A 9884-nucleotide genomic window follows, 5' to 3' on the forward strand; every position below is an offset into this window, starting at 1 on the left:
ATTTTTTTCACATACAAGTTTTACTAATTGATAAGATTTTTAAAGTAGTTACTCTTCGTTATAAATCACATATTCTTTTAAACACTGAAATAAGATTTAATCCTTCCACCTTTTTGGTTTTTTTTTAAATATATGTAAAAGAAACAAAAACTTACCGAATAATTCTTTCATGATCATACCTCCAGTGTTTTTGTATAAAAATGTGATGCTTTTCTTCATACTACAAGACGTCCTAGTCTATTATAGGAGAGAGACAATCCGGGTGGGAGTTTCTCTGTCGTGAACTTCAATGACTGATGCCAGCGTGAATAGAGTTAGGATATATTTATCGATAAGTTTATATCATATTTCATTTTCTGGATAGCATACAAAACATTAAGGAGATCCAGGTATACTGCATGCATCAACTTCGTGTACACCAAACCCACTGACATTAAACATTTTTTATTTTTTTATTTCATTGCATTGAATTAAAAAATGAAATTATTTTAAGTTACACAAAGAAAAAAATTGTTAAAATAGTTTTTAAAATCCATCAGTAAATTCACTTAAAACAGTTTTATATATTTTTATGATATGCGTAATGACTCTTATTTGAATAACTGAGATAAACAAAAATTGCGTGTATATAATCCCTTTTCTCTCAGATTTGTGTAGTAACACATAAATAACTTATTCATGCACAAATCACATTTTACTCCATTTATAATACCCTGACTTGTACTTTTGTTATAAATTTTACCATACCAAACTTACGACTTAGTATATACCGTTTAAACGACTGTGTCTTGTAACTACGATCTACTATCTTACATAAATGACTTAATACCCAGCACTTTGTTCTACTTACAATTTAATGACTTGTATATTGTGTCGTAAATGCAACAAAGCTAATGTTACTTGTACATCTTTTTCTCATAATAAAATTTTACTACTTTGACCGATTGATTAATTAATTCGTTCTGCCACCGCGACTTGCACTGTGGTTCGTTCATTTTTACGTCTTCGTATCTTGTACATGTACATACAACATTACTCCTACGATTTCCTATATGTATATAAACATGTAATGCATAAAATAGTATCCTATTATTTCGAGTTGTTATTTTATGTACGATGACTTAGATTATGTCCTTTGTACGACATACTCATGATCAGGCTATAAAGACTTATTTTATTGCTGTAAAGACTACGCATCTCGTAGGTAAGACCTATTACTTTCCACGTATGACTTAACTACGTAATGATATCAACTGGCAGCAATTCGTTTTTGTAAATATCCTGGAAAAAATAGAAAAAAAAATGAGATTGGAAAGTAAAATTAGTTTAAAATGTAATTATTTAGAAGAAAAGACATCATAATCAGCGATCACAATAATTCATTGTATCTTTTTGTTCTGGAGAACATTTATATAAAACCAACCCACATTTTTCTTGGTTTTAGATAAAGTCACTTTTTCAAAACCATTTTGTATTCATAAAGGCGAATCGAGGGTTAGATAAATACTTAATCATAATTTGAAATGCATATGAGAAGTCAAAATGATATACACAAATTTGAGGAAAGGGTATTTGGAGAAAACATATATTTATAACTCTCGTTTAACGAGAGCAAGAGTTGACAGATAGATTTACATCATTTGACAAATTATGCCTGGAAGGGTTGATATATTTACAGCATTAATGATTATATTGCGTGCCTTAATATTTCTTATCGACTGAAGAGACTTTTTCATTTGACTCAAAATTTATCAAAAGTGATTTACAAAATATCTTTTTATGTTTTGCTTAAATGCTATGTCTGAATTTATCTTTTCTGAAAAATGATGTTTACTAAGACCTTTTTAATCATGTGTTTTAAATCATAAATAAAAAACTATAACACACTCACTATAAACTTTGAAGGCATACATGGATTAAGTAAAACCGAATAATAAATTTAGTACAATTGATGTTAATTCAAGACATGATAATTGAGACATTAGGTTTTTTAAAATCAGCATGCCTTAACAAATCCTAAAGGTGTGTTACATGTAGAGGTGATATATTTGTATGGCGTCATCTAGTAATTTGATAAAAAAAAATTGATATCTGATCTGATGTTCACTTTAATGATCAGTTAATTACACTGAGAGAATGTACACAGTGTTTGTTTTCAATACAGCAGGAGGACGGACATACGAACCTGAATATTGTGATTACACTGACGTCACTAGTGACCATCATAGACGGTTGACAGACCAGCCATATATGTATTTGATAAGCATGTACTTTCTGTATACCTGTGCCTGTTTTCAATATGATGAGAAATAAATTGCAATCAGCAATACAAATACAAGCGCCGTATTTGGTAAAGAAAGATGGAAGAATAAATTCAAAGATGATTTTATATCCTTATTTTCTTTTATAAGTCCGTCTTTTTGCTTCCTTATGGTGTATTAAATATTGATATAAGAGATTAGATGGCTCTCTAATATCCGACAAGGATGGTTAATCTTCAAGCCTACAGTTTGATGAAACATCGTTTTAAACCCACATACTTTTGGTTTACGTTCGTATCAGATAAAGAAATATCTCTCTCCTGTGACAAATAAAGAATGAAGCTCTCAGGTTACAATCCGGATGTCGACTATGTTAAGTCTGACAGCTGCTAGAGTGGAGTTGTCTTAAAAGATATCAGTAACGTGACAATGGCGACAATTGTCCTTTGTTCCTTTGTCGATCAGACATCAAGGTTATGACTGACACATTTTGTGTCATTCTTTCTAGGTTTTTTTAAGCAGAAAGTCGAAGTTTTTTTTCGAAGTCGAAGTGTGTTTTTCTGATCAGAACTTGTTTGCCTTGGTACTTTCATATTTTCAATTTTTTTTTCTTAAATATTGAACAATTGTCGATGGAACTTGACATTAAGCATAAGTAAAAACGTTTGCAACAGTGGTTGCAAAAGGAGACACTCTATACTTTATACTCTTACTGATATGTGGATGTATATATTGCATTTAAATCAAGGCATTAAAGTTTGGGATCAGGGTTAAATAGTCATCTGTTATGAAAATGGATTTTTTAAACGGTTCAACGGTTTTAAATGTGTTCAAAAGCACGTAAGTGAAGGCGTCTATTAACCAAAAAGTGATTCCAAGTTTGAGTTAAGAAATGAGTAAATAATTTCATAAAATTGCAACTACGTTTGCAAAAAATAAGTGGGAATATAATGTGAATTAGCAAAAAGTATTAAATAAGCAACTTAGTGAATACATGAATACATATAAGTTAAGAAAGGAAGCTGCAAGTAAAGTGGAACTTTTTTTTTGTGTTTTGGGTGATTTATTTTTTTTAATGAATAAAAGAATCAAAATCTATAGGTTATTTTCTAATTCCATTCTATTCTAATTGTTTTACAGATTTCATGTATATATACACCTATTTATTTATACATGCGAGTTTAACAAATATATTATTTGAGTTTGACTTTTAGATTTAAAACTGTAGGAAAATTAAAATAATCTTTTCAAAATATTGGTAAAATCGAAAAAATCAAAATACAATTCCTACGGGTATTTTTTTTTTCCTTGTGTAATGTTAATGTTACTGATAATCCGAAGATTAATCAAAGGAAATTAAATTTTTCAAAATAAGAGAAAGACGACAAAAAGTATAATAAATTGATAGATATATGCAAATATCCGTCCCTCAGTTATGTATATTAAAGAAAAATTGATATGTTGTTATAATATAAATCAATAATTGTTGTTTAATTTTCACAATATTAATTTGTGTACTTGAAAAATAATTTTTAAATCAACAGTGTTCATAATCATCAGACAGAAAGATCTATTTAAACAAATTGATCAATAAACACATTGTTCTCTTTTGCGTTACTACATACATATCTCTCACGATTCTCAACCATGTGTATGACTATTGTTATAAACGTAACCCCTATAATTCAAAAAACCTTGATTTGATTTTTATTAGGATACTGTAAAGTCCTTATATTACGCAAGTATTTAAATAGACGATCCCGCTGTTTTATATCAAATCGCGAGAATATAAAATCGCGAACGCGGAATATTTATCTTTATTTCTTATGGTTCTTAACTTTAAGTAAATATTTTGTTAGATTTCAAAATCTGCAAACTTAAGGGTTGATCTCGTGATTTTACGCGAAAATTAATTCCTCGCATTTGATTAGGACACTTAAGTATCAAACTCAATGATAACTTTCAATTTGTCTAAAATTAGTGATGGCCTAGTTTTTTTTTAGAGTTTACCCACCTTTTTGTGGGCAGGCATTTTTTTATGCTTGTTTTTACTTATGTCTACAGTAGGGGGTCTGTCAGGTATTTTGTTTGTACACTGTTGCATAATATTTTCTAGTCCTTTGCCCCATATCTTGTGTTTTGTGTAGGTATTTATTTCCAATATGTGTGTATGAAAAGGGGTCATGATTGCATTCAGCACCACATGTTTTATTACAATCTAACTTATTTATAAATGCCCCCTGTTTTGTATATATTTTTTTTCTAAATGATCTACATTTTTCATCCTTACACATGTGTTCTGTTTGATGTCTGCTAGGCCAAAAATCAAGCTCAGCCTCTTTGTCAAGGTTTAAAAGCAAAGAAACTAAAATGCCTTCATTTTCTCAATAGTACAACTAGTAGGTTTTTTTTTTAATTTTTGGTTACAGACAGCACCTTCAGTAGTTTGCGCAAACACATGCATGTACGTATATGTATGTTAATAGATTTGAAGAATGATAAATACTAGTACTGTATACGGGGAAATATTCGTCCCCGTTTTTTCTTCATTTTTTTCTTCAAATTTTTTGTCAGCGGGCAAATTTTAGACTAGGCAAATATCAATGTTACAAGTTATTTCTTTGGTACCCGAGCGTGTCTTCAAATTCTAAAGAGGGGACAAGTGTCTGCAAGTGTAGAAGGGCGAAAATAACATGAGGAGAAAATAACTTTTTATAAACTAAAGCAAACCAGAAAAAATCAGACCATATTAAAACAGATTATGCGATTTCTGATACTATTAACAAAATACATTTGTTTCAAAATCAAGTTAAACGATTTTTTAAAAAAAAATACAAATTCACAAATTGCTCAAATTTGCAATTCAAAAGATAAAAACAAACTTAAACTGCTTGAAATAATTATTGTTAAATATTAAATTACTTTACGGGTGTACGATTTTAAAAATCTTGATATGCTTAGGAGTACCGTTTTGTTGAGAAAAAAAGAAGATAGTTTAAGCTCAACTGAGACAAAAGTGCAATAGACCAATCCACACTTTACAAAAGCTATGTCCATTGCCGCCATCTTTGAGGAAAAAATCATATATTTTTCACAATAGCCTTTGAACTTAAGAGTGTTGTAACTTTGTCATTTGACAATAGAAATCCGTTTCCGCTGTGAATTTTGATTGCCCCAAGTTGGGGCAACCCACAAATTGAAGGAAGAAATTAAATTCCAAGAGATTTTTTTCACAGGACACCCGAATATTTGGTTTAATAAAGAAGGGAAAATTTGTTTTTCCCTTTTGACCTTTGGGTTGACCCCCCAAAGGGGAACAACTTTTGCAAAGTGTGGATTGGATTATTTGATTATCAAAATTTGTCCTTTGCCGATCGCTGTCGCTGTCGTCATTGCCTTTAACTTTTCACATTTTTTTTTTCCTTTGGGACTTGAACATTTTTTCGACGATCGCATTAAGTCGGGTCCTCATTCAATGATAGAGAATTAATGAATACTTAAAACATAAAGAATGGGAAATTCGCAGATATTTTTTTAACCAAAAGAACAATTGAAAAACCCTCTTGCTCAAGCTTTTTTAGATATGATAATTCGAAATTAGTTGAATTACAACTTATAATCAATAGTTGTAGTTCATTAAAGAATTGAATAGAGGAAAAACTTTTTATTTTATACTTTTTTTAAGAGCAGAGAAATCAGAACTAATGAAATAACCAATTACGATAGATATATTTATAATTCTGGTTGTTTTTTTATGTTTGTCTCAAACGTAAAGCCTTTTGCATAGAACACATTTCTGCAACTTTTTTCCATGTATTATTTAAACATGTTCAGTACTTTAAGGATAATGTTTACTCAGAATGAAAAAAAGATCTACTGATAATAATAAAAGCCATCTATAGTGTGTTAAATGTCTTTTATTGTATTTCTTTTTTGCTACTCTCAAAAATGTAGGTCAATGATTTTCTTTTTGACTTAATGACCATTAAATAAGTTCGGAAAAATTAAGAAAAACTCCTAAACATTTTACACAATGATTGGAGTTTCTTAATTGTAAAAATAATACAAATTGCTAAATTCTTTTAAAAAATGAACTATAGTCTATAAATGGCAGCAAGACTTAATAGATACAAAGCATTAAGATTTCGTTGATAATTTTTAAATATTTTCCAGTCCGAATTTTGTTTATGGGTTTTTAAATCCCTATCTATGAAGATATATAGTGATCTTATACTGCTGGCATAAAATTTATATGAGGTCAATGATCAAAAGTTTGAGATATTGTGTCTTTTTATCGTTTTTAAACATTTTAAATTATTTTTTCAATGTGTGCCATACATTTATTTCAAAGAAACGGTGAAATAAAAGCAACAATAAATATGCAAAATTATATGTTGACTTACAAATAAAATTTTTACTTTTATTATTATAATACTACAAAAACATATTTCATGAAAAATAAATCTGAAAAATTTAGTTTAGAATTTCTTCTGTTTTGCTAAAAGCCCAATTCTGTTTGAGTCTCATTCAATAATATAATAAAAATGTCGAATGTTATGTCAATAATAATTCATTTTGTGTCAAGTTTAGAGCAAATTTTACACATTGCATAGACCTTTATAACAATCTGAATTTGAGATCTCCCTGAGTAAAACGTCTGAAAGTGAAAACATTAATTCAATTACCTTTAAAGACTATTTTTAGAATACATCGTAAAATTAAAACTGATGCTTTCAAAGTTCCCTTGCTGTATACCATTATTGATCTATAAAAATGTACTTGCTTTAACTAAAAATGTAAGAGAGTAAAAAAAAAATTATATCTTTAAAAAGTGGGAAGCTTTTTTGTAGAACAAAAAAAAGTAACGAACGACAGCAGTTAAATAATTTTGCCACCTTATTAACTGTAATAAGATTGCCACCGTCTTAGCTCATATATGCACAGTAGCTAATTGGTACCAAAATATCTCTCTCTCTCTCTCTCTCTCTCTCTCTCTCTCTCTCTCTCTCAAAGCAAATAAAGTGTGTTAAAACATTAAAAAAAATCGATACATCTTTTGCTTGTCTCACGACGTCTTCATGAGCATTCCGGAATATTTTTCTGTTATCCGCTTTAATATGACTGAAATGAGATTCGTGGTTTTGCCATTTTTTAAAATTAAAGTTTGTGTTCAAATTATATATATATATATATATATATATATATATATATATATATATATATATATATATATATATATATATATATATATATATATATATATATATATATATATATAAAAGAAATACGTCTGTTCATCAGGAGACAATTGAAACTGGTTACATACAACGTGATTAAGCGTTGTATTTTTATACGTATAAACACAATCTGATATCTTTTCCAGCACAGTTATGTAAAACTCTAAAGTAAACAGACCATAATTGCATCAATTTTTACATACCACCATTACATAATTCGTAAACGAGCAATGAAATTTCTGAAATATCTGCTTTATCCATCCCTACATATAACATGTACCTCGTAAATATCATTTAATTATCTCAGTATTGCAGAGTAAGCTATTTTATGTGTTGAAAGAAATCAATGAAATAGCGTACAAATACATTTCAGAGAGCACCCAGAGTAGTTTGCGTTATTTACAGAGGAAGCATGCATCATCCGGGTAACTTCGATCTTACCTTTGGTTGGAATGTTAAAATGATCATCTTTATTTTTAAAAAGATAAAAATAGGGGGAAATGAATGCTAAGCTGCCAGACATAAAGGATATGTGACATATCTAAAACTGATGAATTGTTTAAACTAGCAGAGACAGAAATACGGTTTTTGTAAAATTATCAGCTTAAAAGGAAGGTTTGACAAGCCAATATTTCGCATTTAAGCTTTCGAATAGATGGACTTGAATATAATTTGTAATAAATAACATGATTTGGTATTTCTCATTTGATATCCATGTAGTTGATTTATTTTAATTTGGCTTTGTCAACTGTAGTGTAAATGGCATAGTTTATATCTAATTGTAATCTTGCTTTGGTTTTTGGTTTATTTTTTATTGGACAGCAGAGCAAGTGCATTGGCTTAAAGTATAGACCACATTCAGATTTGTAAGCGCTGTACTCAATTTGTTTGCACGACCTGGTGTGGTATAGGACTGACGGTATCCAAAAATAAGCATTCAATGCCTAAATGTGCGAATGTTTTTGACATAATTATTACTTGAGTCATCGAGCATTATCACAGCTTATTTCTGTGTTTTCCCTAGGTCGAATATAAAGTTATCACCTTTGTCTGCTCCGCATACGTCATATATATTAGATTTCATGAATTAGGACTATCTGTCCATAGTAAATGATATACGTTTAACGAACCAATAAATCCCGTTATAATCTGGTACAGAGAATACCATGACAATACATGTGTTCAATATATGTATGAGGTTTGAATACCATTTCGACATCATATGGTCTGTTGTTTACATAACACAATTTGGCCATGGGCCATGACCTCAGTTTTGCTGTTTCAAATTTTGAATATTCCGGGATAAGCGGAATTAAATTTAGTATATTGATTTAAAGTTTATTAGAATTATTGCAAAGGTATGTCTAACTTTGGTGATTATTTGGCATTAAGTACAACAGCAATGACAGAAGTCTTCGTTGTGGGTTTTTTTAATTTACCTATGCATTAAAGAATCAGAGGCAATAATTATCATGGTCGGTGTATTATAAGTTTTAAAACTGGCTTCAGGGTTTTAAATGAATCAACGGGTAATGGGATCATTTTCAACTGTTTCTTCAGTCAGAATTATATAGATAACTGACAATTAATTAAAGTACTATACTGTCTAATACTGTAATACTGAATGCCGTACTTTAGTGTAGTTAAAACAATTGAATACTATAATAGTCACGTTTTAGACAGAACCAAGAACCATAGTTGTGTTTTAAAAACATCAGCTTTCGATTTGGCTATTTCATTAGCCTTGTCAGTCTTATCGAATGGTTTCCGAAAAGCATTATTCGAACGATATCATTTTTTCTAAACTCCTCATTCTCTTAGAGCAAATACTACCTGTTTTAACCGGTTACTACGCGACAGCTGTAAATTACAGTACCAATCAGACACAACCTAACAGAAAGTAAACCCCAACTAAACCCTGGCTTTACATTCGGGGTTGATAATACACCCCTGAAAGCCAGGGTTGGCAAAAAAGCGGGAAATACTCATATTTCCCAGGACGGTGGGAAATACTGGTAATTCCCGGGAAATACTGGGAAATAAAGTACAACTACATATTATAGTACTTCATACTTAGACATTAGTCTTAATCAAATCTGTAGGGATGTAGACAATAGTACACCTTGTCAGCTTTTTGACATTTTATAAATGTTCTTTGATTTTAACAAGTTTTGACTGCCCAGTAATGCATTGGTTATCTTCTTATGAATATTCCAAACATGGTTCATTCATTGACAACATTGTTATTTTGTTTCTAAGACTAGTCAGGTATAGGTGAATCTATACAGTTATCATAAACATGATATCAAAAGTTCCATTTTCTGGTTATTTGGTGAATGTGAAAATGGTGCAAGAAAATTGTGAAAAATAAAGTGTGACTATGTCA

At 29.9% G+C, this 9884-nt stretch overlaps 1 protein-coding gene across 1 annotated transcript in view; it reads left to right on the forward strand.

The window, feature by feature from the left end:
- The first annotated feature begins 2877 nt into the window (after positions 1–2877).
- Positions 2878–9884, forward strand: part of LOC128160211 (nucleolar protein dao-5-like) — a 148455-nt gene continuing 141448 nt past the window's right edge. Inside the window, exon 1 of the mRNA XM_052823500.1 lies at positions 2878–2882. The gene's annotated coding sequence lies outside the window, so the exon portion shown is untranslated. The remainder of the gene's footprint in view (positions 2883–9884) is intronic.

This window comes from Crassostrea angulata, chromosome 8, assembly GCF_025612915.1.
Source record: "Crassostrea angulata isolate pt1a10 chromosome 8, ASM2561291v2, whole genome shotgun sequence".
Taxonomy (NCBI): Eukaryota; Metazoa; Mollusca; class Bivalvia; order Ostreida; family Ostreidae; genus Magallana; species Magallana angulata.